This window comes from Oncorhynchus masou, chromosome 24 (assembly GCF_036934945.1).
Source record: "Oncorhynchus masou masou isolate Uvic2021 chromosome 24, UVic_Omas_1.1, whole genome shotgun sequence".
NCBI lineage: Eukaryota > Metazoa > Chordata > Actinopteri > Salmoniformes > Salmonidae > Oncorhynchus > Oncorhynchus masou.
In genome coordinates, this window is record NC_088235.1 from 25,010,703 (window position 1) to 25,038,198 (window position 27,496).

At 43.9% G+C, this 27,496-nt stretch overlaps 1 long non-coding RNA gene across 1 annotated transcript; it reads left to right on the forward strand.

Moving 5' to 3' along the window:
* Window positions 1–2,698: 2,698 nt before the first annotated feature.
* Window positions 2,699–27,496, forward strand: LOC135511571 (uncharacterized). The gene is made up of 3 exons (XR_010451272.1): window positions 2,699–2,782; window positions 26,599–26,652; window positions 27,421–27,496. It is a non-coding gene; the product is annotated as an uncharacterized LOC135511571 (long non-coding RNA).

A 27,496-nucleotide genomic window follows, 5' to 3' on the forward strand; every position in this document is an offset into this window, starting at 1 on the left:
AAGGTCTGCAATCTAATAAATGAATGTGTACTGTGTGATCTATTCTTTCTTTCCTAAACCTCTGCTGTGTGATAGCGTAACTGCACACACACACACACACACACACACACACACACACACACACACACACACACACACACACACACACACACACACACACACACACACACACACACACACACACACACACACAAAGAAGAAAGATGCAGTCAGTCAATCTATCAAACACAGGTCTTCTTGAAGGAGAAAAACCCAAGGGCACATTATGGATCTAGTCCAGATTAAGTGTCACCAATGAATTAAACTGTCACGCCCTGATCTGTTTCACCTGTCCCTGTGATTGTCTCCACCCCCTCCAGGTGTTGCTTATTTTCCCCAGGGTATTTATCCATTTTTTCTCTGTTTCTCAGTGCTAGTTAATCTTGTATGTTTTCCAAGTCAACCAGCGGTTTTCCCGTTCTCCTGCTTTTTGCTATTCTCCTTCTTCTAGTCCTCCCGGTTTTGAAGCTTGTCTGTTTCTAGACTCTGTACCCGCCTGCCTGCCTTGACCACGAGCCTGTCTGCCACTCTGTACCTCCTGGACTCTGATCTGGTTTTGAGCTTTTGCCTGTCCATGACCATTCTCTAGCCTACTCCTTTTGGATGAATAAAGATTGTAAGACTCCAACCATCTGCCTCCTGTGTCTGCATCTGGGTCTCGCCTTGTGTTATGATATAAACAGCTGGCAACGTAACAAAGCTCACAAGATGTTGTGTAAAACTATGGTGGCCCTAAGAAGTAAATCAGCTTTCGAAATGAAAACAGTTTAAACCAAGCCTGCAAAGTATTTGGAAGGCCTGCGAAGTTCATGCCAGTCCTATGAAATTTCCCGAAAAGACTACTAAATATTGTAAAGGCCTGAAACGTTTTATAAAAGGCCGCAGAATATTACAAAGTTTCAACATTTCATAAAAGTCTGTGAAATATTTCAAAGGCCTTCGCAGGCGTCTTTGAATCTTTGCAGGCAATTTACGTATTTTGCAGCCTTTTATGAAACTTGGCAGGTGTCTTTGAAACATTGTAAATCTTTAAAAGTATTCTGCAGTCTTTTGTGAAACTTTGCAGGGCTTTTAAACATGTTGCAATCTTTTCAGTCCTGCAATTCTGCAGGACTGAAACAGTGCAGGCTCGTTTGAAACTTTGCAGGCCAAAATATTCTACAAAATATTCTCCAGCCCATTGGAAACAACGTTGATTCAACAAGTGTGTTCCCAGTGGGATGCCACTAGGGTATGCTATCACCATTCCAGCCTGCTCTCACCATTCAGATGAACAATAGATGTATCTCATCTGTGCTGCACTCATACCCTCTTTTACAATGATTTAGAAAGTACAAAAACCTACCATAGAGTGTTTCTTGAACCTGTTATGGCTGCATCCCTTTGTTCTCAATTTCCACCTGAAGACATACCCATATCTAACTGCCTGTAGCTCAGCCCCAGAGGCAAGGATATGCATATTCTTGGTATCATTTGAATGGAAACATTCTGAAGTTTGTGAAAATGTTAATTGAATGTAGAAGAATATAACACAGTAGATCTGGTGGAAGAAAAGAGAAAGAAAGAGCATACGTTTTCTGTTTTTCATTGTTGTAGTATCATCTTTCACATGTACTAGAATAGCCACACAGTCAGATAGGATGCTGGAGATATATGACATTTAGTATGAAGTCACCCAGGTGTCCCACACAAGTTGCCCAAATGTATAGCTTGGCACCGGGGCCTCCCAGTCGGAGTCGCTATCACCGTGAAAGAAAACATAAAAAAAATATTTGTATTGTATGAGCCTTTTATCATCACATAAAATAAACAGATATGTATTGATTGTATAGAGCAGAGGGAACAGTCACTAAGGTGTTCCATTCAACTCCGGCCATTGTTATATATATATATATATACACACACACACCCAAACAAACCAACACACATTTCATTGCAAAAAAAATGTATTTTTATTTTTTATATATAATATATATATATTTATATTTCATAAATCGGCATTAGCACTTACCCGTCCAGAAGTACGTCCTGTCCTTGCAGAAACAGCTCCTCAGTTCGTTTGAATCATAAGACTCCAAGATTCCTCAAACAAAAAATCTCTCTCACTTTCACTTTTACTTTAGAGTTTGACTTCACTTTCCATGATGTATTCGCCAGTATATCTTCAATGAAATCGTTGACACTACAACTTTCCGAAATACAGCTGCGCGTAAAAGCCTTACAGCAACTGCTCTGATCGTGGAGGCGAAAATGGAGTTCCCTGCAGGTGCGATTACAACCAAGGAATTGTGGTCCAACCCCAAACCATTACATACTGGCGTTTACCTCAGCTCATGGCTATCTACCCAGCTAGATTTCAAGAATATCAGTGGTCATTGGGCAGAAATATAGTCAATCAATGAAGCTTCTCTAAAATTATTGGTGCGTCAGGTAGTCATTTATCTTTGTCTTCAAATCAGCTCACTTCGGCCAATTCTCCCTGCAAAAAAAGCAATGACGTTTGACTGTGTTGCAAACATCCAGAGGAATGCACTGAAACCCACCATGACTATGTAAACGATTGTTTACAGGGGCGAATCACACCGAATGCTCCGTCAAAAAATGATAGAGATGGAATTCACGGCACAAATAGTTTACAAAATGTTTAGATTTAGGTTATAAAAATTGATTTTATCAAAGAAAATGGCACTTCATTTGATCAATGGGATATTCAGGAAGAGAAATAAGAGCAAGATATCAGAATGTAAGTCATAATTTTACCTTCAGATGTGAATATCCGAAAACTGTCATGGCGAAAAATGTTTCTGTTCTTGATTGCTCTTATCAAACAAAAGCATGGGATTTGTTCTCTGTAATAGCTATTTTAAATTGGAAAACGTAGTTTGATTACCAAGATGCTAATCTTTTGAAGGGTGTAAGACACTTGCATTTTCAAGAATGTTTAATGTTACGAAATTGTATTTTTAGTTGTCACTGAAATTTCCCCTGATGTTGGTCCCAGTACGGGGATCGCACCCATACTCATACCCTCTTTTGCAATGATTTAGAAAGTACAAAAACTTACCAAAGAGTTCTTCTCTAACCAGATTTCCATTCAACCTTTTTAAGCCAGTAAAGTACTTGTCGGATTAAAAAAAAATGTAATGACAGGCCTGATGGAAACCGAACATTTTTCGGTAAACATTCCAGTTGTCGACCAAACAAAATAAGTTAGATAAGATGGGATCTTTTTGTGTTGGTAAAATGAAGTATGCAAGAAATGTTGGTGAAAATGATTTAATGTGCCAAAATTGATGTAATAACAATCATATCGAAAACTTGGAGTCACGTGATGACACGTTGTGTGGTCCTCACACTATAAATCTTTGGAAAAAGCATGAAGTTTATTAGGCTACAGATGGTTTCAATGGTGCCAGAGGAGATGGCGTTATTTGTAACTTATTTTGCAGATAATGTTTCTGCCACTGTCTCTTATGATCGAAACGAGCTTCTGGATATCAGGACATCGATTACTCACCTCGTAATGGACCTGAAGGATTTACTTCAGATACCGAACAAGGCCCAAATCCTTGTCATTCGCATGAAGAAGAGACAGATATATCAGGGACGTAGGTTGGGGATCCTTGTATGGAGTCGACGGCAAGTTGGTAATCCGCCTCAACCATTAGTTCTATTATCCAATGTGCAATCATTGGATAACAAACTGAATTAGCTCCGATCAAGACTGTCCTACCAACGGGACATTAAAAACGGTAATATCTTATGTTTTACTGAGTTGTGACTGAACAACGACATGGATAAAATACAGCTGGCTAGGTTTTCCATGCATTGGCAAGATGCTGCCTCTGGAAAGACAAAGGGTTTACGGTCTGTGTCTATTTGTCAAGAACAGCTGGTGCAAAAAATTCTAATATTAACCCTTTGACACATACGATCACATATTTGTGATTGCAACAGTAGCAACAGAACGTATGAGGCAACAAACGCTTCTAAACACCAATGTTGTGTCACGTTCGTTGAATGGATGAGACCAAGGCGCAGCGTGATGAGAATACATCTTCTTTAATGAAGCGAAGAAACTTAAACTTTATTCCTCAAATTTACCATTTATTGTAAAAGATGAATGCAAACTTCATCATCTAAGCATCACTAACCCTCACTAATTTTAAGCATCAGCTGGCAGAGCAGCTTACCGATCACTGTACCTGTACACACCCCATCTGTAAATAGCCCACCCTACTACCTCATCCCCATATTGTTATTTATTTTTGTTCTTTTGCACCCCAGTATCTCTACTTGCACATCATCATCTGCACATCTATCACTCCAGTGTAAATGCTAAATTGTAATTATTTTGCCGCTATGGCCTATTTATTGCCTTACCTCCCTAATCTTACTACATTTTCACACACTGTATAGATTTTTCTATTGTGTTATTGACTGTACGTTTGTTTATCCCATGTGTAACTCCGTGTTGTTGGTCGTCCAACTCGGAATTCCAACTCTGGGCCTCTTTCAAGAGCTCAAACTTAAAGATCACTGATGTCATATTTTACCCATTTTTCAGAGTTATTTTGAACGCGGCATAAGACGCGAAGTCAAAGATGACTGCGCCAATTCCCCAGAAAATATCAACTTAGTTTGGCCACTTTTCAACACACTTCAACAAAATCTGCATCTACTTTTTACAATGTATACAAGAACCGGAGCACATGACTTGACAAGATGTGTACAATTTTTGAAAGCAAATAAAATGTTATCATCTCACAGATCGTCACCCAAATACAAGCCTACTGCCTAACCGTAGCGCGTATAGGGTTGCCAGAAATGGTTTTCAGGTACATGGGGGGTGGGAATGAGGGAAGGTATCATGGGGAGATACGATGAAGGAAATATTACTATGATGGGGGATTTATCAATAAATGGGGGGCAAACACAGGAGAAGCTTATAAAAATAAACCCCCTGGAAAATGGACTCCTCTGCTCCATTTCTGAAATAAAACAGAAAAAGAAAAGTATGTAATCAAGCTTAGTTATTCCTTTTATTGTAATGCATTCTCGCAATAATGTTTTATCTTTTGGAGAGTTGGACAAATGGTTGTTGCATAGGGAAAAGGCACTACAGAGGGTAGTCGCTTTGGATAAAAGCTTCTGCTAAATGGAATATTTTGCTGGCTTGAGAACCAGGCATGTCTGTGTGTAATGAGTCTCTCCCAGTCATGATATCAAAGCAAGGTGTGTATGTGTGGACAGATAGCTCTGAGAAGTATCCTATAGCTGCCTGTCAGCCAGGAGTTCCCTGGCGGGGCGGAGAAGCAGACAGGTGGTACAGTGGCGCTCGAGCAGCCTAAGGTGTTAATATAATCTCCCATGTATCAGTGAGTTGGCAGACTCCATAATCACTCGCTTGGAGGATAAAATGGGGGGAATGTAGTGAGGGAGGGAGCCAGAGAGGGGGAGGAAGGGGGAGGGAGGAGGATGACTGCATGAGACTCATCTCTCCTTGTTTGCTTCCTTCTCTCCATCCCTCTTTCTTCACGATTCATTATTTTTCACCTGCTAACGCACTGCCGGACGGACAGTCATTTATTCGCCCCAAGGCCTCGGCTGATACCCCCGACACACACACACACACACACACACCACCTGAGATGGGCTGAGCAGTGCTGTGCCAGGACAATGTGGTCATGTGTGATGAATGTACAGCCATGGCTCTGAATATCATCTATTAAACATTGTTTACGTCCCAAATGTCACCCTATTCCCTATGTAGTGCACTACCTCTGACCAGAGCCCTATTTGGGATACAAACATTGTCACCCATGACATCAGCATTTCTTGTTAGTTATTTTTTCCCCATGCCTCCCTCCCCTGCCTGTCTTACTCACTCCCTCCCTCACTCCCTCTCTCATTCTTTCTGTATATCACCCACATGCCTTTTCTTATCTCCCCTTCAGCCTCTTGTTCTCTCTCTCTGCAATCCTCCCTACTTTTCTTTAAGAGTCTCATTTGATGTCGTTGTTGTCCTGGTTCCACAGGTGTCAAAGTAGTCTCCATGCTATTGAGAAGTATGGACGTCCTGATAACGTGCAATATATGTTCCTAATGGTGCCCTACTCCCTATACTTTAAGTACACTACTCTTAATCAGGGCCCATAAGCCTGTGGTCTAAAGTGGTGCACCACATAGGGAATAGGGCACCATTTAGGTCACACACAACTTTTAGCCTGTGAGTTAACAAGCCCCTTGTGAATAACTCTCAAAGTCCTCTGTCCACACCTAATACAATGTCCTTTCCGTCAGTCATGTTATGCACATTTGAAAATCATGTAACCATGAGTTTCCTTATTTAAATGTGTATTTCAATATTCATACTGTACAGTACAATCTGGAAGAGTTAGTGTAATGTTGTGTTCAGAATTGTTTCAGGCGTTATCAGAAACAGCACAAGAAAATCAGAATAAAACCTGGCCAACAAATAGTCATACTAATTGAATTTGATGACATAATCCCATTTCATTTTAGTTGTGAATTGACTTGTCTTCCGACAGATGTTGTCATTCTAACACGACCGCGTTGCCATTAACTACTACACGTGAACTAACTGATGAAAGATGATGGCCATGGTAATTTAATCTACAACCTTTGAACTCCTAGCTCACTGTTCAAGATTGAAGGTCATCCCTGACGGAACCTCCGGAGTCAGAGTTCTAGGACCAATCAGCTGAGTGCTTTCTGTTCTATACACCAACCCCTTCACTCCCAAAGTCATTCACATGGAAAGCATTTTAAACCCATTATTCACAGTAATGGGATTGTTTAACACTGCTTTTGTTGGTTTGTTTTATTGTTTTCCACCCACCAGGTGGTGGTGGGAGGCATAGATTCCTTCTCTAGCCTGTGTGTTAAATATTAAATGGCCAAAAAAGCCAGCTGAACTTCTTTGTTGTCTGAACTTTCATAAGAACATTTTCAATTGAAGCCGTTCCGTATTCTGTTTTTTATATGATTGCAGTTCCACAGAGAAACAGAAAGGGCTGATACAATTCATTTCCAGATGGTGTTGTGATAGGATACGAGCGTCCAGCCAAAACATGAGTGAATAGAACAATGGTATAAAAGCATAGAATCAGATACAGGGTTCGGTGGAGTTCATGGACACACACACACACACACACACACACACACACACACACACACACACACACACACACACACACACACACACACACACACACACACACACACACACACACACACACACATATTCTAGGTGTAAAGAGCATGAGTAGAAAGGTAACAATGCAGACATCCCTTTACCAATTAAATGAACTGCTGTAGCACTGCAGCCATCCCTTTACCAATTAAATGAACTGCTGTACCACTGCAGCCATCCCTTTACCAATTAAATGAACTGCTGTAACACTGCAGCCATCCCTTTACCAATTAAATGAACTGCTGTAACACTGCAGCCATCCCTTTACCAATTAAATGAACTGCTGTACCACTGCAGCCATCCCTTTACTAATTAAATGAACTGCTGTAACACTGCAGACATCCCTTTACCAATTAAATGAACTGCTGTACCACTGCAGACATCCCTTTACCAAATAAATGAACTGCTGTAACACTGCAGCCATCCCTTTACCAATTAAATGAACTGCTGTAACACTGCAGCCATCCCTTTACCAATTAAATGAACTGCTGTACCACTGCAGCCATCCCTTTACCAATTAAATGAACTGCTGAAGCACTGCAGCATCACTTCATCAATTAAATTAACTAATGTAACACTGTATCATCCCTTCATCAATTAAATTAACTAATGTACCACTGCAGCCATCCCTTTACAAGTTAAATTAACTGCTGTAACACTGCAGCCATCCCTTTACCAATTAAATTAACTGCTGTAACACTGAAGCCATCCCTTTACCAATTAAATTAACTAATGGAACACTGCAGCCATCCCATTACCAATTAAATTAACTAATGTAACACTGCAGCCATCCCTTTACCAATTAAATTAACTAATGTAACACTGCAGCCATCCATTCATCAATTAAATGAACTGCTGTAGCACTGCATCCATCCATTCACCAATTAAATAAACTGCTGTAACAATGCAGCCATCCCATTACCAATTAAATTAACTAATCTAACACTGCAGCCATCCCTGTACCAATTAAATTAACTAATGTAACACTGCAGCCATCCATTCATCAATTAAATGAACTGCTGTAGCACTGAAGCCATCCCTTCATCAATTAAATGAACTGCTGTAACACTGCAACCATTCCTTCCCATCAATTAAATGAACTGCTGTACCACTGCAGCCATCCCTTCATCAATTAAATGAACTGAAGGAACACTGCAACCATTCCTTCACCAATTAAATGAACTGCTGTAAGACTGCAGCCATCCCTTTACCAATTAAATGAACTGCTGTAACACTGCAACCATCCCTTCATCAATAAATTAACTGCAATACCACTGCAGCTATACCACTGCAGGAATCCCTTCATCAATTAAATGAACTGCTGTAACACTGCAACCATTCCTTCACCAATTAAATTAACTGCTGTAAGACTGCAGCCATCCCTTCACCAATTAAATGAACTGCTGTAACACTGCAGCCATCCCATTACCAATTAAATTAACTAATCTAACACTGCAGCCATCCCTTTACCAATTAAATTAACTAATGTAACACTGCAGACATCCCATTACCAATTAAATTAACTAATCTAACACTGCAGCCATCCCTTTACCAATTAAATTAACTAATGTAACACTGAAGCCATCCCTTCATCAATTAAATGAACTGCTGTAGCACTGCAGCCATCCCTTCACCAATTAAATGAACTGCTGTAACACTGCAGCCATCCCTTTTCCAATTAAATTAACTAATGTAACACTGCAGACATCCCTTTGCCAATTAAATGAACTGTGTAACACTGCAGCCGTCCCTTTACCAATTAAATGAGCTGCTGCAAAACTGCAGCCATCCCTTTATCAATTAAATGAACTGCTGTAACACTGCAGACATCCCTTTACCAATTACATGAACTGCTGTAACACTGCAGCCATCCCTTTACCAATTAAATGAACTGCTGTAACACTGCAGACATCCCTTTACCAATTAAATGAACTGCTGTAACACTGAAGCCATCCCTTTACCAATTAAATGAACTGCTGTAACACTGAAGCCATCCCTTTACCAATTAAATGAACTGCTGTAACACTGCAGCCATCCCTTTACCAATTAAATGAACTGCTGTAACACTGCAGCCATCCCTTTACTAATTAAATTAACTGCTGTAGCACTGCACCCATCCCTTCACCAATTAAATGAACTAATGTAACACTGCAACCATCCCTTCATCAATTAAATTAACTAATGTACCACTGCATCCATCCCTTTACCAATTACATTAACTGCTGTAACACTGCAGCCATCCCTTTACCAATTAAATTAACTGCTGTAGCACTGCAGCCATCCCTTTACCAATAAAATTAACTGCTGTAACACTGCAGAAATCCCTTTACCAATTAAATGAGCTGCTGTAACACTGCAGACATCCCTTTACCAATTAAATGAACTGCTGTAACACTGCAGCCATCCCTTTACCAATTAAATGAGCTTCTGTAACACTGCAGACATCCCTTTACCAATTAAATGAACTGCTGTAACACTGCAGACATCCCTTTACCAATTAAATGAACTGCTGTAACACTGCAGACATCCCTTTACCAATTAAATGAACTGCATAACACTGTAGCCATCCCTTTACCAATTAAATGAGTTGCTGTAACACTGCAGCCATCCCTTTATCAATTAAATGAACTGCTGTAACACTGCAGACATCCCTTTACCAATTAAATTAACTGCTGTAACACTGCAACCATCCCATCATCAATTAAACGGACTGCTGTAACACTGCAGCCATCCCTTCATCAATTAAATGAACTGCTGTAGCACTGCAACCATCCCTTCTAGAATTAAATGAACTGCTGTAGCACAGCAGCCATCCCTTCATCAATTAAATTAACTAATGTAACACTGCATCATCCCTTCATCAATTAAATTAACTAATGTAATACTGCAGACATCCCTTTACCAATTAAATGAACTGCTGTAGCACTGCACCCATCCCTTCACCAATTAAATGAACTGATGTAACACTGCAACCATCCCTTCATCAATTAAATGAACATCTGTAGCACTGCAGCCATCCTTCATCAATTAAATTAACTAATGTAACACTGCATCATCCCTTCATCAATTAAATTAACTAATGTACCACTGCAGCCATCCCTTTACCAATTAAATTAACTGCTGTAACACTGCAGCCATCCCTTTACCAATTAAATTAACTGCTGTAGCACTGCAGCCATCCCTTTACCAATAAAATTATCTGCTGTAACACTACAGAAATCCCTTTACCAATTAAATGAACTGCTGTAACACTGCAGACATCCCTTTACCAATTAAATGAACTGCTGTAACACTGCAGCCATCCCTTTACCAATTAAATGAGCTGCTGTAACACTGCAGACATCCCTTTACCAATTAAATGAACTGCTGTAACACTGCAGACATCCCTTCTAGAATTAAATGAACATCTGTAGCACTGCAGCCATCCCTTCATCAATTAAATTAACTAATGTAACACTGCATCATCCCTTCATCAATTAAATTAACTAATGTAATACTGCAGACATCCCTTTACAAATTAAATGAACTGCTGTAGCACTGCACCCATCCCTTCACCAATTAAATGAACTGATGTAACACTGCAACCATCCCTTCATCAATTAAATTAACTGCTGTACCACTGCAGCCATCCCTTCATCAATTAAATGAACTGCTGTAACACTGCAACCATCCCATCATCAATTAAACGGACTGCTGTAACACTGCAACCATCCATTCACCAATTAAATGAACTGCTGTAGCACTGAAGCCATCCATTCACCAATTAAATTAACTGCTGTAACACTGCAACCATCCCTTCACCAATTAAATGATCTGCTGTAACACTGCAACCATCCCATCATCAATTAAACGGACTGCTGTAACACTGCAGCCATCCATTCATCAATTAAATGAACTGCGGTAACACTGCAACCATCCCTTATAGAATTAAATGAACATCTGTACCACAGCAGCCATCCCTTCATCAATTAAATTAACTGCTGTAACACTGCAGCCATCCCTTCATCAATTAAATGAACTGCTGTAGCACTGCAGCCATCCCATCATCAATTATATTAACTAATGTAACACTGTAGCATCCCTTCATCAATTAAATTAACTAATGTAACACTGCAGCCATCCGTTCATCAAGTAAATGAACTGCTGTAGCACTGCAGCCATCCCTTCACCAATTAAATGAACTGCTGTAGCACTGCAGCCATCCCTTCACCAATTAAATGAACTGCTGTTACACTGCAGCCATCCCTTCACCAATTAAATGAACTGCTGTAACACTGCAACCATCCCTTCACCATTTAAATGAACTGCTGTAACACTGCAGCCATCCCTTTACCAATTAAATTAACTAATGTAACACTGCAGCCACACCTTTACCAATTAAATTTTCTAACTAATTAAAATGCACCAGGCTGCACTTCCATGGCATATATCGATTTCAACAGTACTATTTACATATTACTGTATGTGGGTTATTGATTGAAAGAGACTGGACAACCCAAGGGGCACAAAGGGAGACATTTTTTTATGTAAGAAACACAGGAAACCATCCCTAAGGCACTACTTTGCCCGCAGCACTGTTGTGCTGTCTCTCCACATCCAGACGTTCCTGTCTGTCGTCCCACATATTCTCATCCACATCACACCGGATATTTTCCCTTCCAATGCAACGTGGAAAGAATATTTTGGAATGCCTTATCCATCCTCTGCAGGCGTCTACTGTGATGTCCTCACATGTTGCATCCATTGCAGCCAGCAGGGTCATCTGTGTGTGTGACTGGCGATCGTACACCTTCCACCTCCATGCTGAAAAGAACTCCTCAATTGGATTAAGGAATGGTGAATAAGGTGGGAGGAATTCTATGAGCATCCTCGGGTGGGTCACACACCATTGCCTTGTGATGTTTGATCGATGGAAACTCACATTATCACAAATGACCACATACTTTGGCAAATCCTCTCTAAACAGACCCCTCTCATCATCAGGGATGAGAGCCCTGTAGAGAGTCTCTAAAAAGTTGAGTAGATGCTGGGTGTTGTATGGCCCTATAAGGGGGATATGGGTTAGGACACCATGCTCCGAAATAGCAGCACACATGGTGGTATTTCCTCCACGTTGGCCTGGCAAATCCACAGTAGCTCTGTGACCGATGAGATTCCGACCCCGCTTTCTGCATTTGGTCAGGTTGAAGCCAGCCTCGTCCACGTATACAAAGTTGTGAGAGGGTTCACTTGATTCCAACTCCATTATACGCTATATCCCAGAACACACAGTTGAATTTGTTTTGGTAAGGAAGAGTGACATAAAATGTACATATATTGCATGTTCCTTCCACAGCAATGGAAATGTGTGCAGTTTATGCTTACTGTACTATGTATCACTATAAAATGTTGCTGTAAAGTAGTTCCATAGATATATGTTTTACCTGTACATACTGGTACCGTAGCTCCTTAACTCTGTCCTCATTCCTTTGGAATGGTACACGGTACAGCTGTTTCATACTCATCTGGCTTCTATGCAGCACCCTGTCGATGGTTGAGATGCTAACCGTATGGATGTTTTCAAAGACATCGTTGTCTTCTATAATGGTCCTTTGTATTTCCCTGAGTCTCATGGCATTGTTTTCTCGAACCATGGTGCAAATAGCCTCCTCCTGTTGAAATGTGATAAGGCGTCCTCTGCCACCGGTTTGAGGTGATCTTGCAGTCCTATGTGGGGAAAAATGCTGTGATGCAACGCACACTTTCACATAGACAAAAACTATGCGAACACACATTTTACTGTAAAACATAAAGGTGGGTGCATGTAAGGTGCAATATGTATCTGTATAGAGTATATTTCTGTATGCTGTGAAATACAAGTGGACTACTGTAATGTGAAGCATTGTAGAAAGTATACAGTATACTGCTTATATACAGTAACAGTGCACTGTACATTGGTGGACATACCTGTTCTCTCTTCGAAACGTTTGAACTATTGAGGACACGGTTGATCTCCCAATATTCGGCTGCACGCTTCGACCCGCCTCAGCCATTGTAAGGCCATGATTGACAACATGGTCTACAATAGTGGTCCTTATGTCATCAAATGTCCTCTTCTGCCTCTTCCTCTGTTTTGCCTTCCACCACGCATCCTTGCTCCTCTTCTTCCTCCTCTTGGCTGTTGACCCTGTTCGTTTCCTGGTCCATCCATTATTTGAAAATTGCAACTCTGTGTTGTAGTCTGTCTATATATGCTTGCCAATTGATTCTTCATTTATTTTTTTCACCTTTATTTAACTAGGTAGGCTAGTTGAGAACAAGTTCACATTTGCAACTGCGACCTGGCCAAGTTACAGCATACCAGTGTGAACAGACAACACAGAGTTACACATGGAGTAAACAATTAACAAGTCAATAACACAGTAGAAAAAAGAATAAAAAAGAGTCTATATACATTGTGTGCAAAAGGCATGAGGAAGTAGGCGAATAATTAAAATTTTACGGATTAATACTGGAGTGATAAATAATCAGATGGTCATGTACAGGTTGTTACGGTTTTCTTTCTGCGAAGGAGAGTCGGACCAAAATGCGGCGTGTAGATTACGATCCATGTTTAATGACCTGAAGAAACACGAATCAAAATACAAACACTACAAAAACAATGAATGAACGAAAACCGAAACAGCCTAATACTGGTGCAACCGAATACACAACAGACAAACGGACACTAAGGACATAAGGACAATCACCCACGAAACACTCAAAGAATATGGCTGCCTAAATATGGTTCCCAATCAGAGACAATGATAAATACCTGCCTCTGATTGAGAACCACTTCAGACAGCCATAGACTTATCTAGAACACCCCACTAAGCTACAATCCCAATACAAAACACACCACATACAAAAACCCATGCCACACCCTGGCCTGACCAAATAAATGAAGAAAAACACAAAATACTTAGACCAGGGCGTGACACAGGTAGAGATATTGGTGTGCAAAAGAGCAGAAAAGTAAATAAATAAAAACAGTATGGGGAAGAGGTTGGTAAAAATGGATGGGCCATTTACCGATAGACTATGTAGAGCTGCAGTGATCGGTTAGCTGCTCAGATAGCAGATGTTTGAAGTTGGTGAGGGAGATAAAAGTCTCCAACTTCAGCAATTTTTGCAATTCATTCCAGTCACAGGCAGCAGAGAACTGGAACGAAAGGCGGCCAAATGAGGTGTTGGCTTTAGGGATGATCAGTGAGATACACCTGCTGGAGCGCATGCTACGGGTGGGTGTTGCCATCATGACCAGTGAACTGAGATAAGGCGGAGCTTTACCTAGCATGAACTTGTAGATGACCTGGAGCCAGTAGGTCTGGCGACGACTATGTAGTGAGGGCCAGCCGACTGGAGCACACAGGTCGCAGTGGTGGGTGGTATAAGGCGCTTTGGTAACAAAACGGATGGCACTGTGATAAACTGCATCCAGTTTGCTGAGTAGAGTTTTGGAAGCTATTAAGTAGATAACATCGCCAAAGTCGAGGATCGGTAGGATAGTCAGTTTTACTAGGCTAAGTTTGGCGGCGTGAGTGAAGGAGGCTTTGTTGCGGAATAGAAAGCCGACTCTAGATTTGATTTTCGATTGGAGATGTTTGATATGAGTCTGGAAGGAGAGTTTACAGTCTAGCCAGACACCTAGGTACTTATAGATGTCCACATATTCAAGGTCGGAACCATCCAGGGTGGTGATGCTAGTCGGGTGTGCGGGTGCAGGCAGCAGTTGAAAAGAATGCATTTGGTTTTACTAGCGTTTAAGAGCAGTTGGAGGCCACGGAAGGAGTGTTGTATGGCATTGAAGCTCGTTTGGAGGTTAGATAGCACAGTGTCCAAGGACGGGCCGGAAGTATACAGAATGGTGTCGTCTGCGTAGAGGTGGATCAGGGAATCGCCCGCAGCAAGAGCAACATCATTGATATATACAGAGAAAAGAGTCGGCCCGAGAATTGAACCCTGTGGCACCCCATAGAAACTGCCAGAGGACCGGACAGCATGCCCTCCGATTTGACACACTGAACTCTGTCTGCAAAGTAGTTGGTGAACCAGGCAAGGCAGTAAACAGAAAAACCGAGGCTACTGAGTCTGCCGATAAGAATATGGTGATTGACAGAGTCGAAAGCCTTGGCAAGGTCGATGAAGACGGCTGCACAGTACTGTTTTTTATCGATGGCGGTTATGATATCATTTAGTACCTTGAGCGTGGCTGAGGTGCACCCGTGACCGGCTCGGAAACCAGATTGCACAGCGGAGAAGGTACAGTGGGATTCGAGATGGTCAGTGACCTGTTTGTTGACTTGGCTTTCGAAGACCTTAGATAGGCAGGGCAGGATGGATATAGGTCTGTAACAGTTTGGGTCCAGGGTGTCTCCCCCTTTGAAGAGGGGGACGACTGCGGCAGCTTTCCAATCCCTGGGGATCTCAGACGATATGAAAGAGAGGTTGAACAGGCTGGTGATAGGGGTTGCGACAATGGCGCCGGATAGTTTCAGAAATAGAGGGTCCAGATTGTCAAGCCCAGCTGATTTGTACAGGTCCAGGTTTTGCAGCTCTTTCAGAACATCTGCTATTTGGAATTGGGTAAAGGAGAACCTGGAGAGGCTTGGGCGAGTAGCTGCGGGGGGGGGGGGCGGAGCTGTTGGCCGAGGTTGGAGTAGCCAGGCGGTAGGCATGGTCAGCCGTTGAGAAATGCTTGTTGAAGTTTTCCATAATCATGGATTTATCGGTGGTGCACTTCCGGCGCCAACAGAGATGGCCGCCTCGCTTCGCGTTCCTAGGAAACTATGCAGTTTTTTGTTTTTTTTACGTGTTATTTCTTACATTAGTACCCCAGGTCATCTTAGGTTTCATTACATACAGTCGAGAAAAACTACTGTATATAAGATCAGCATCAAATCACCATCAGTACGAACAAGAATATGTTTTTCGCGACGCGGATCCTGTGTTCTGCCTTACAAACAGGACAACGGAATGGATCGCATGCAGCGACCCAAAAAAACGACTCAGAAAAAGAGGGAAACGAGTCGGTCTCCTGGTCAGACTCCGGAGACTGGCACACCGTGCACCACTCCCTAGCATTCTTCTTGCCAATGTCCAGTCTTTTGACAACAAGGTTGATGAAATCCGAGCAAGGGTAGCATTCCAGAGGGACATCAGATACTGTAACGTTCTGTGCTTTACGGAAACATGGCTCACTGGAGAGACGCTATCCAAAGCGGTGCAGCCAACGGGTTTCTCCACGCATCGCGCCGACAGAAACAAACACCTTTCTGGTAAGAAGAGGGGTGGGGGCGTATGCCTTATGGCTAACGAGACATGGTGCGATGAAAGAAACATACAGGAACTCAAATCCTTCTGTTCACCTGATTTAGAATTCCTCACAATCAAATGTAGACCGCATTATCTACCAAGAGAATTCTCTTCGATTATAATCACAGCCGTATATATCCTCCCCCAAGCAGACACATCGATGGCTCTGAACGAACTTTATTTAACTCTTTGCAAACTGGAATCCATTTATCTGGAGGCTGCATTCATTGTAGCTGGGGATTTTAACAAGGCTAATCTGAAAACAAGACTCCCTAAATCTTATCAGCATATCGATTGCGCAACCAGGGGTGGAAAAACCTTGGATCACTGTTACTCTAACTTCCGAAAGCGCGAACCACTGCTTTTAATCAGGGCAAGGTGTCTGGTAACATGACCGAGTACAAACAGTGCAGCTATTCCCTCCGCAAGGCTATCAAACAAGCTAAGCGTCAGTACAGAGACAAAGTAGAAACTCAATTCAACGGCTCAGACACAAGAGGCATGTGGCAGGGTCTACAGTCAATCACGGACTACAGGAAGAAATCCAGCCCAGTCACGGACCAGGATGTCTTGCTCCCAGGCAGACTAAACAACTTTTTTGCCCGCTTTGAGGACAATACAGTGCCACTGACACGGCCTGCAACGGAAACATGCGGTCTCTCCTTCACTGCAGCCGAGGTGAGTAAAACATTTAAACGTGTTAACCCTCGCAGGGCTGCAGGCCCAGACGGCATCCCCAGCCGCGCCCTCAGAGCATGCGCAGACCAGCTGGCTGGTGTGTTTACGGACATATTCAATCAATCCCTATACCAGTCTGCTGTTCCCACATGCTTCAAGGGGGCCACAATTGTTCCTGTTCCCAAGAAAGCTAAGGTAACTGAGCTAAACGACTACGGGGCGTAGCACTCACTTCCGTCATCATGAAGTGCTTTGAGAGACTAGTCAAGGACCATATCACCTCCACCCTACCTGACACCCTAGACCCACTCCAATTTGCTTACCGCTCAAATAGGTCCACAGACGATGCAATCTCAACCACACTGCACACTGCCCTAACCCATCTGGACAAGAGGAATACCTATGTGAGAATGCTGTTCATCGACTACAGCTCGGCATTCAACACCATAGTACCCTCCAAGCTCGTCATCAAGCTCGAGACCCTGGATCTCGACCCCGCCCTGTGCAACTGGGTACTGGACTTCCTGACGGGCCGCCCCCAGGTGGTGAGGGTAGGTAACAACATCTCCTCCCCGCTGATCCTCAACACTGGGGCCCCACAAGGGTGCGTTCTGAGCCCTCTCCTGTACTCCCTGTTCACCCACGACTGCGTGGCCACGCACGCCTCCAACTCAATCATCAAGTTTGCGGACGACACAACAGTGGTAGGCTTGATTACCAACAACGACGAGACGGCCTACAGGGAGGAGGTGAGGGCCCTCGGAGTGTGGTGTCAGGAAAATAACCTCACACTCAACGTCAACAAAACTAAGGAGATGATTGTGGACTTCAGGAAACAGCAGAGGGAACACCCCCTATCCACATCATATTCTTTTCCGGTTCCTGGGTTGGAGCGAGCGGTCGCATCTACACTTCGGTCCGCAGGTAGTATAACTTTTCATTACATTTTCATTACATTTCATTACAGTACAACGGTTTGATTTGTCTAATCTTAGCAATTTCTTCTTAGCTAGCTACATAGCCGTCTTTGTATCAAAGATAATTGCGTAATTATCGTATTTCGTCGTCCTAACGTAGTCTACACTGCTAACTGCCCAGCAGCTAGCTAACGTCCACTAGCACTGTAGAAACTATTACACTCAACTGAACGACTCGATTAGTGTAGTGTTAGCTAGCTACATAGTTGTCTTTGCTGTCTTCGTATCCAAGATAATTGTGTAGTTTAGAGTGTGTAGACTTAGAGTGATTATCTTAATTTACCGAGGTTAGCTAGCCAGCTATTTGTCGTCCTTAACGTAGGAGATACTGCTAGCTAGCTAGCCAACAGCTAGCCAACGTCTACCGAATTGAACTTCAACAACCCGGTCAACATTCCGCTTCGCTCCACAGGTAGTATCACATTTTCATTTCACTTCATTACAGTACAACGGTTTGATTTGTTTGATCGTAGCTAGCTAGCTACATAGCCGTCTTTGTATCTAAGACAATTGTGTAGTCTAGAGCGATTTTCTAGGTTAGCTACCCAGCTATTGTCGCTCTTTTAACATAATGTTACGTAATCAACACTGCTAGCTAGCCAGCTAGCCCCCGAATAGCAGCACTGTATAAACTATTACACTCGACGGAACGACTTGATTAGTGTAGTGTCAACAACGCAGCCACTGCCAGCTAGCCTACAAAGTCAACAAAGCAGCCACTGCCAGCTAGCCTACTCCAGCAGTACTGTATCATTTCAATCATTTTAGTCAATAAGATTCTTGCTACGTAAGCTTAACTTTCTGAACATTCGAGACGTGTAGTCCACTTGTCATTCCAATCTCCTTTGCATTAGCGTAGCCTCTTCTGTAGCCTGTCAACTATGTGTCTATCTATCCCTGTTCTCTCCTCTCTGCACAGACCATAAAAATGCTCCACACCGCGTGGCCGCGGCCACCCTAATCTGGTGGTCCCAGCGCGCACGACCCACGTGGAGTTCCAGGTCTCCGGTAGCCTCTGGAACTGCCGATCTGCGGCCAACAAGGCAGAGTTCATCTCAGCCTATGCCTCCCTCCAGTCCCTCGACTTCTTGGCACTGACGGAAACATGGATCACCACAGATAACACTGCTACTCCTACTGCTCTCTCTTCGTCCGCCCACGTGTTCTCGCACACCCCGAGAGCTTCTGGTCAGCGGGGTGGTGGCACCGGGATCCTCATCTCTCCCAAGTGGTCATTCTCTCTTTCTCCCCTTACCCATCTGTCTATCGCCTCCTTTGAATTCCATGCTGTCACAGTTACCAGCCCTTTCAAGCTTAACATCCTTATCATTTATCGCCCTCCAGGTTCCTCGGAGAGTTCATCAATGAGCTTGATGCCTTGATAAGCTCCTTTCCTGAGGACGGCTCACCTCTCACAGTCCTGGGCGACTTTAACCTCCCCACGTCTACCTTTGACTCATTCCTCTCTGCCTCCTTCTTTCCACTCCTCTCCTCTTTTGACCTCACCCTCTCACCTTCCCCCCTACTCACAAGGCAGGCAATACGCTCGACCTCATCTTTACTAGATGCTGTTCTTCCACTAACCTCATTGCAACTCCCCTCCAAGTCTCCGACCACTACCTTGTATCCTTTTCCCTCTCGCTCTCATCCAACACTTCCCACACTGCCCCTACTCGGATGGTATCGCGCCGTCCCAACCTTCGCTCTCTCTCCCCCGCTACTCTCTCCTCTTCCATCCTATCATCTCTTCCCTCTGCTCATACCTTCTCCAACATATCTCCTGATTCTGCCTCCTCAACCCTCCTCTCTTCCCTTTCTGCATCCTTTGACTCTCTATGTCCCCTATCCTCCAGGCCGGCTCGGTCCTCCCCTCCCGCTCCGTGGCTCGACGACTCACTGCGAGCTCACAGAACAGTGCTCCGGGCAGCCGAGCGGAAATGGAGGAAAACTCGCCTCCCTGCGGACCTGGCATCCTTTCACTCCCTCCTCTCTACATTTTCCTCCTCTGTCTCTGCTGCTAAAGCCACTTTCTACCACTCTAAATTCCAAGCATCTGCCTCTAACCCTAGGAAGCTCTTTGCCACCTTCTCCTCCCTCCTGAATCCTCCTCCCCCCCCCTCCTCCCTCTCTGCAGATGACTTCGTCAACCATTTTGAAAAGAAGGTCGACGACATCCGATCCTCGTTTGCTAAGTCAAACGACACCGCTGGTTCTGCTCACACTGCCCTACCCTGTGCTCTGACCTCTTTCTCCCCTCTCTCTCCAGATGAAATCTCGCTTCTTGTGACGGCCGGCCGCCCAACAACCTGCCCGCTTGACCCTATCCCCTCCTCTCTTCTCCAGACCATTTCCGGAGACCTTCTCCCTTACCTCACCTCGCTCATCAACTCATCCCTGACCGCTGGCTACGTCCCTTCCGTCTTCAAGAGAGAGAGAGTTGCACCCCTTCTGAAAAAACCTACACTCGATCCCTCCGATGTCAACAACTACAGACCAGTATCCCTTCTTTCTTTTCTCTCCAAAACTCTTGAACGTGCCGTCCTTGGCCAGCTCTCCCGCTATCTCTCTCAGAATGACCTTCTTGATCCAAATCAGTCAGGTTTCAAGACTAGTCATTCAACTGAGACTGCTCTTCTCTGTATCACGGAGGCACTCCGCACTGCTAAAGCTAACTCCCTCTCCTCTGCTCTCATCCTTCTAGACCTATCGGCTGCCTTCGATACTGTGAACCATCAGATCCTCCTCTCCACCCTCTCCGAGTTGGGCATCTCCGGCGCGGCCCATGCTTGGATTGCGTCCTACCTGACAGGTCGCTCCTACCAGGTGGCGTGGCGAGAATCTGTCTCCTCGCCACGTGCTCTCACCACTGGTGTCCCCCAGGGCTCTGTTCTAGGCCCTCTCCTATTCTCGCTATACACCAAGTCACTTGGCTCTGTCATAACCTCACATGGTCTCTCCTATCATTGCTATGCAGACGACACACAATTAATCTTCTCCTTTCCCCCTTCTGATGACCAGGTGGCGAATCGCATCTCTGCATGTCTGGCAGACATATCAGTGTGGATGACGGATCACCACCTCAAGCTGAACCTAGGCAAGACGGAGCTGCTCTTCCTCCCGGGGAAGGACTGCCCGTTCCATGATCTCGCCATCACGGTTGACAACTCCATTGTGTCCTCCTCCCAGAGCGCTAAGAACCTTGGCGTGATCCTGGACAACACCCTGTCGTTCTCAACTAACATCAAGGCGGTGGCCCGTTCCTGTAGGTTCATGCTCTACAACATCCGCAGAGTACGACCCTGCCTCACACAGGAAGCGGCGCAGGTCCTAATCCAGGCACTTGTCATCTCCCGTCTGGATTACTGCAACTCGCTGTTGGCTGGGCTCCCTGCCTGTGCCATTAAACCCCTACAACTCATCCAGAACGCCGCAGCCCGTCTGGTGTTCAACCTTCCCAAGTTCTCTCACGTCACCCCGCTCCTCCGCTCTCTCCACTGGCTTCCAGTTGAAGCTCGCATCCGCTACAAGACCATGGTGCTTGCCTACGGAGCTGTGGGCGGAACGGCACCGCAGTACCTCCAGGCTCTGATCAGGCCCTACACCCAAACAAGGGCACTGCGTTCATCCACCTCTGGCCTGCTCGCCTCTCTACCACTGAGGAAGTACAGTTCCCGCTCAGCCCAGTCAAAACTGTTCGCTGCTCTGGCCCCCCAATGGTGGAACAAACTCCCTCACGACGCCAGGACAGCGGAGTCAATCACCACCTTCCGGAGACACCTGAAACCCCACCTCTTCAAGGAATACCTAGGATAGGATAAAGTAATCCTTCTCTCCCCCCTTAAATGATTTAGATGCACTATTGTAAAGTGGCTGTTCCACTGATGTCATAAGGTGAATTCACCAATTTGTAAGTCGCTCTGGATAAGAGCGTCTGCTAAATGACTTAAATGTAAATGTTAAATGATGGAACAGTAGTGGAGAGAGTAGCAAGTTTTAAGTTCCTCGTCATACACATCACAGACAAACTGAATTGGACCACTCACACAGACAGCATCGTGAAGAAGGCGCAGCAGCGCCTTTTCAACCTCAGGAGGCTGAAAAAATGCGGCTTGTCACCAAAAGCACTCACAAACTTCTACAGATGCACAATCGAGAGCATCCTGGCGGGCTGTATCACCGCCTGGTACGGCAACTGCTCCGCCCTCAACCGTAAGGCTCTCCAGAGGGTAGTGAGGTCTGCACAACGCATCACAGGGGGCAAACTACCTGCCCTCCAGGACACCTACACCACCCGATGTTACAGGAAGGCCATAAAGATCATCAAGGACATCAACCACCTGAGCCACTGCCTGTTCACCCCGCTATCATCCAGAAGGCGAGGTCAGTACAGGTGCATCAAAGCTGGGACCGAGAGACTGAAAAACAGCTTCTATCTCAAGGCCATCAGACTGTTAAACAGCCACCACTAACATTGAGTGGCTGCTGCCAACACACTGACACTGACTCAACTCCAGCCACTTTAATAATGGGAATTGATGGGAGATTATGTAAATATATCACTAGCCACTTTAAACAATGCTACCTTATATAATGTTACTTACCCTACATTATTAATCTCATATGCATACATATATACTGGACTCTATATCATTGACTGCTTCCTTATTTAATACATGTATCACTAGCCACTTTAACTATGCCACTTTGTTTACATACTCATCTCATATGTATATACTGTACTCGATACCATCTACTGTATCTTGCCTATGCTGCTCTGTACCATCACTCATTCATATATCCTTATGTACATATTCTTTATCCCCTTACACTGTGTATAAGACAGTAATTTAGGAATTGTTAGTTAGATTACTTGTTGGTTATTACTGCATTGTCGGAACTAGAAGCACAAGCATTTCGCTACACTCGCATTAACATCTGCTAACCATGTGTATGTGACAAATAAAATTTGATTTGATTTGATTTGTTACCTAGTCTCAGTGCAGTGGGCAGCTGGGAGGAGGTGCTCTTGTTCTCCATGGACTTCACAGTGTCCCAGAACTTTTTGGAGTTGGAGCTACAGGATGCAAATTTCTACCTGAAGAAGCTGGCCTTAGCTTTCCTGACTGACTGTGTGTATATGTTCCTGACTTCCCTGAACAGTTGCATATCGCGGGGACTATTTGATGCTATTGCAGTCCGCCACAGGATGTTTTTGTGCTGGTCGAGGGCTGTCAGGTCTGGAGTGAACCAAGGGCTATATCTTTTCTTAGTTCTGCATTTTTTGAATGGAGCATGCTTATCTAAATTGGCGAGGAAGTTACTTTTAAAGAATGACCAGGTATCCTCAACTGACGGGATGAGGTCAATGTCCTTCCAGGATACCCGGGCCAGGTCGATCAGAAAGGCCTGTTCACAGAAGTGTTTTAGGGAGCGTTTGACAGTGATGAGGGGTGGTCGTTTGACTGCGGATCCGTAGCTTGATACAGGCAATGAGGCAGTGATCGCTGAGATACTGGTTGAAGACAGCAGAGGTGTATTTGGAGGGTCAGTTGGTCAGGATGACGTCTATGAGGGTGCCCTTGTTTACAGATTTAGGGTTGTACCTGGTGGGTTCCTTGATGATTTGTGTGAGATTGAGGGCATCTAGCTTAGATCGTAGGACTGCCGGGGTTTGTTAAGCACATCACAGTTTAGGTCACCTCACAGAACAAACTCTGAAGCTAGATGGGGGGCTATCAATTCACTAATGGTGTCCAGGGCACAGCTGGGAGCTGAGGGGGGTCGGTATAGCAGGCGGCAACAGTGAGAGACTTATTTCTGGAGAGAGTAATTTTTAAAATTAGTAGTTCAAACTTTTTGGGTATGGACCTGGAAAGTATGACATTACTTTGCAGGCTATCTCTGCAGTAGACTGCAAATCCCACCCCCCTTTGGCAGTTCTATCTTGACGGAAAATGTTATAGTTGGGTATGGAAATCTCAGAATTTTTGGTGGCCTTCCTGAGCCAGGATTCAGACACGGCAAGGACATCAGGGTTAGCAGAGTGTGCTAAAGCAGTGAGTAAAACAAACTTAGGGAGGAGGCTTCTGATGTTGACATGCATGAAACCAAGGCTTTTCCAATCACAGAAGTCAACAAATGAGGGTGCCTGGGAACATGCAGGGCCGGGGTTTACCTCCACATCACCCGCGGAACAGAGGAGGAGTAGTATGAGGGTGCGGCTAAACGCTATCAAAACTGGTCGCCTAGAGCGTTGGGGGCAATGAGTAAAAGGAGCAGATTTCTGGGCATGGTAGAATATATTCAGGGCATAATGCGCAGACAGGGGTATGGTGGGGTGCGGGTACAGCGGAGGTAAGCCCAGGCCCTGGGTGATGATAAGAGAGGTTGTATCTCTGGACATGCTGGTTGTAATGGGTGAGGTCACCACATGTGTGGGAGTTGGGACAAAGGAGGTATCAGGGGTATGAAGAGTGGAACTAGGGGCTTCATTGTAAACTAAAACAATGATAACTAACCTGAACAACAGTATACAAAGCATATAGACATTTGAGAGAGACATACAGCGAGGCATACAGTAATCACAGGTGTTGATTGGGAGAGCTAGCTAAAACAGTAGGTGAGACAACAACAGCTAATCAGCTAGCACAACAACAGCAGGTAAAATGGCGTTGAATGGGCAGAGAGGGTTGACTACACACAGAGCCTGAGTGCGGCTGGGGCCGACAGATAAAACATAAACAAGCAGAATGGAGTACCGTGATTAATGGACAGTCCAGCATGCATCAGCTATGTAGCCAAGTGATCAGTGTCCAGGGGGCAGCGGTGGATGGGACAGGGAAGCTAGACTGGTGAGTATTATCCAGGTTAAAAAAACTGGCTGGCTGTGCAGAAGGTAAAAGCCGCTTGCAGAGGCTAACAATGACTAAATAGCTTGTAGCTAGTTAGCTGGTTAGCTTCTGGAGGTTCTTGACTGTGTTCTAAAAATTTAAAATATTAGCGATTCTGTATCACATTGGGTGAGGCAGGTTACCGGAAGGTATAATCGAATTAAAAATCAAAAAGAGATTGAAAGTAAATATGGGTCCAGTGAGTGGTTGGGCTGGCTGGGGACGCGGCGATTCAGACAGTTAGCAGGCTTGTGCTAACAAGCTAACAGTCAGTAGGCAGGGGCTAAACAAGCTAGCAGTTAGCAGACCGGGGCTAAACAAGCTAGCAGTTAGCCGGCCGAATTAGCAAGCAAGCAGATAGCAAGGGCTAGAAAGTTAGCCTTTGGGGGACGTCGCGATGGGGTTAAGTCTGTTTATGCCTCTTCATGCGGTGACATCGATAGACCTGTCGTGGGTCTGGATATTGTAGCCCAGGAGTATGCTTCGGTGGTAGCACAGGAGCTCTGGCTGGGCTAGCTTCAGGCTAAGTGGATGGAAATGAGATGCACCTTTGAGCAATTTAGACAACTGGTTGATTGTTGGTTGAACTAACACTTTACATTCCTTCATGAGTGAGGGTCAATTTCACCTGCACGATTCATCAATTCATGTTTTTGTACAAAAGGTCTAATAGAAATGTGTAAAACTATGCTTGACAGTTTATGACAATTAGTTCAACAATTTTGCATGTAATGGCTTATGCAAGGAACTAATGCCTAGATGTTTTCAGGGAGGGGTAAGACTATTCAACAGAGAACCATCTACTATATTTTGATCAACATGACATGAGCAATTGATAATGTGGAAAAAAGCTGACACTTGTACATTATCAATTGCAATTTGTTCAAAGGAATAAGAAATTGCTTTAATGATGTGCACAAATGACTAGATTATTTGGAATTTGTACAAGTAGTATCAAGAATTGCACTTTTGATCTAAGAAATGCACCAAAGTGACTGAGAGAAACTAACTTTCCAGCATATTTAATTAAATGGGTTGTGTACTAACTTCAAAACAATAATATTTCCAGATGTGACATATCAGTATTTGAAGGTACTCTGTAAAAAGTGGGATGGCACCTTTGTTCATCTGAAGTGCTTTTTCTGATTGGTATGATTCAAAAAAAGGATGGCAATTTTGTTGGGGGTGGGGCCACAGAAAATCTGAACTCATCATGAGTGGCCGCAGTGGCTCATGGGTCAGCGTATCCACAGTCATACCCACACATGCAGTCAGAGCCTTTTGGGGACCCTAAGCAAAATGTTATTTATTTCAACTAGCTAAGGCTAGCGAGCTAAAGCTAGACATGCAGATGTTGACATGATAGTTAGGTGGTCGCCAGTATTTTCAGCACAGAATCACCCCAGAAAATTCATTTAGTTATAACATTTGATACAGTAACATCACATAAATATGTGTTTCTCAGGGAGATACTGGTGGAGTCTGATTTGGAGGGACAAACCGCAACACTGAAAGACTGGTAAGAAATGCACTATTAATTTTCTGTCATGATTTGTGATTCATTAATTATTTTGTTGGTAATCGATCAAAGTAAGAAATGCTGTATGCATATTCTGTTATGCTTTGTGATTCAATAATTATTTTGTTGCCTGTTCAGCACATTGCCTGCCTATATACAGTACAGTATTGATTCCTACCCAGTGTTAACTACCCACTAGAACGACTGAATTAAGTTAAATAAAGGTTAAATAAAAATAATAAATAAAAATGAACATCCATTGTGGTCAGTAAAGTAAACAATATCTCATCTGCATGACATATTGTTAGACTACGGGCCATCAAGTCATAGGAAGGTCACATAAGCATGTGCACAGTATACAGTGGGGTGTATGGCATAATCAGGATGCAGCTAGGTGTATGGCATGTGTACAGAATACAGTGGGGTGTATGGCAAATAATCAGGATATAATGAGGTGTATTGCATATGTACAGGATACAGTGGGGTGTACATTACAACAGTGTACCGTGTACTATTGAAGGAGCAATGTGTGTTATTTTTCCACACAGTGCCAACGACTCCCACAGACTCAAAATCTTTTCTCCTGTCCCACTACTAACCAAGCAACAGTAACTCATTACAAATATTTCCCCTTTTCCTGATGAAGCTTGAGAAATGAATGTACAATTGCATTGAGATAAAATCAATACTATGAAAACTTGGTTTGGAAAGGCACTAAAAAGTGATTTCAAAACTTGTAATTGATATGATTGATTTCTCTTCCGTCAGCATCAACACTACGGAGTAACTGAATCATGGATGACTTGGACTACTGTCAGAGTAACTGAACCATGGATGACTTGGA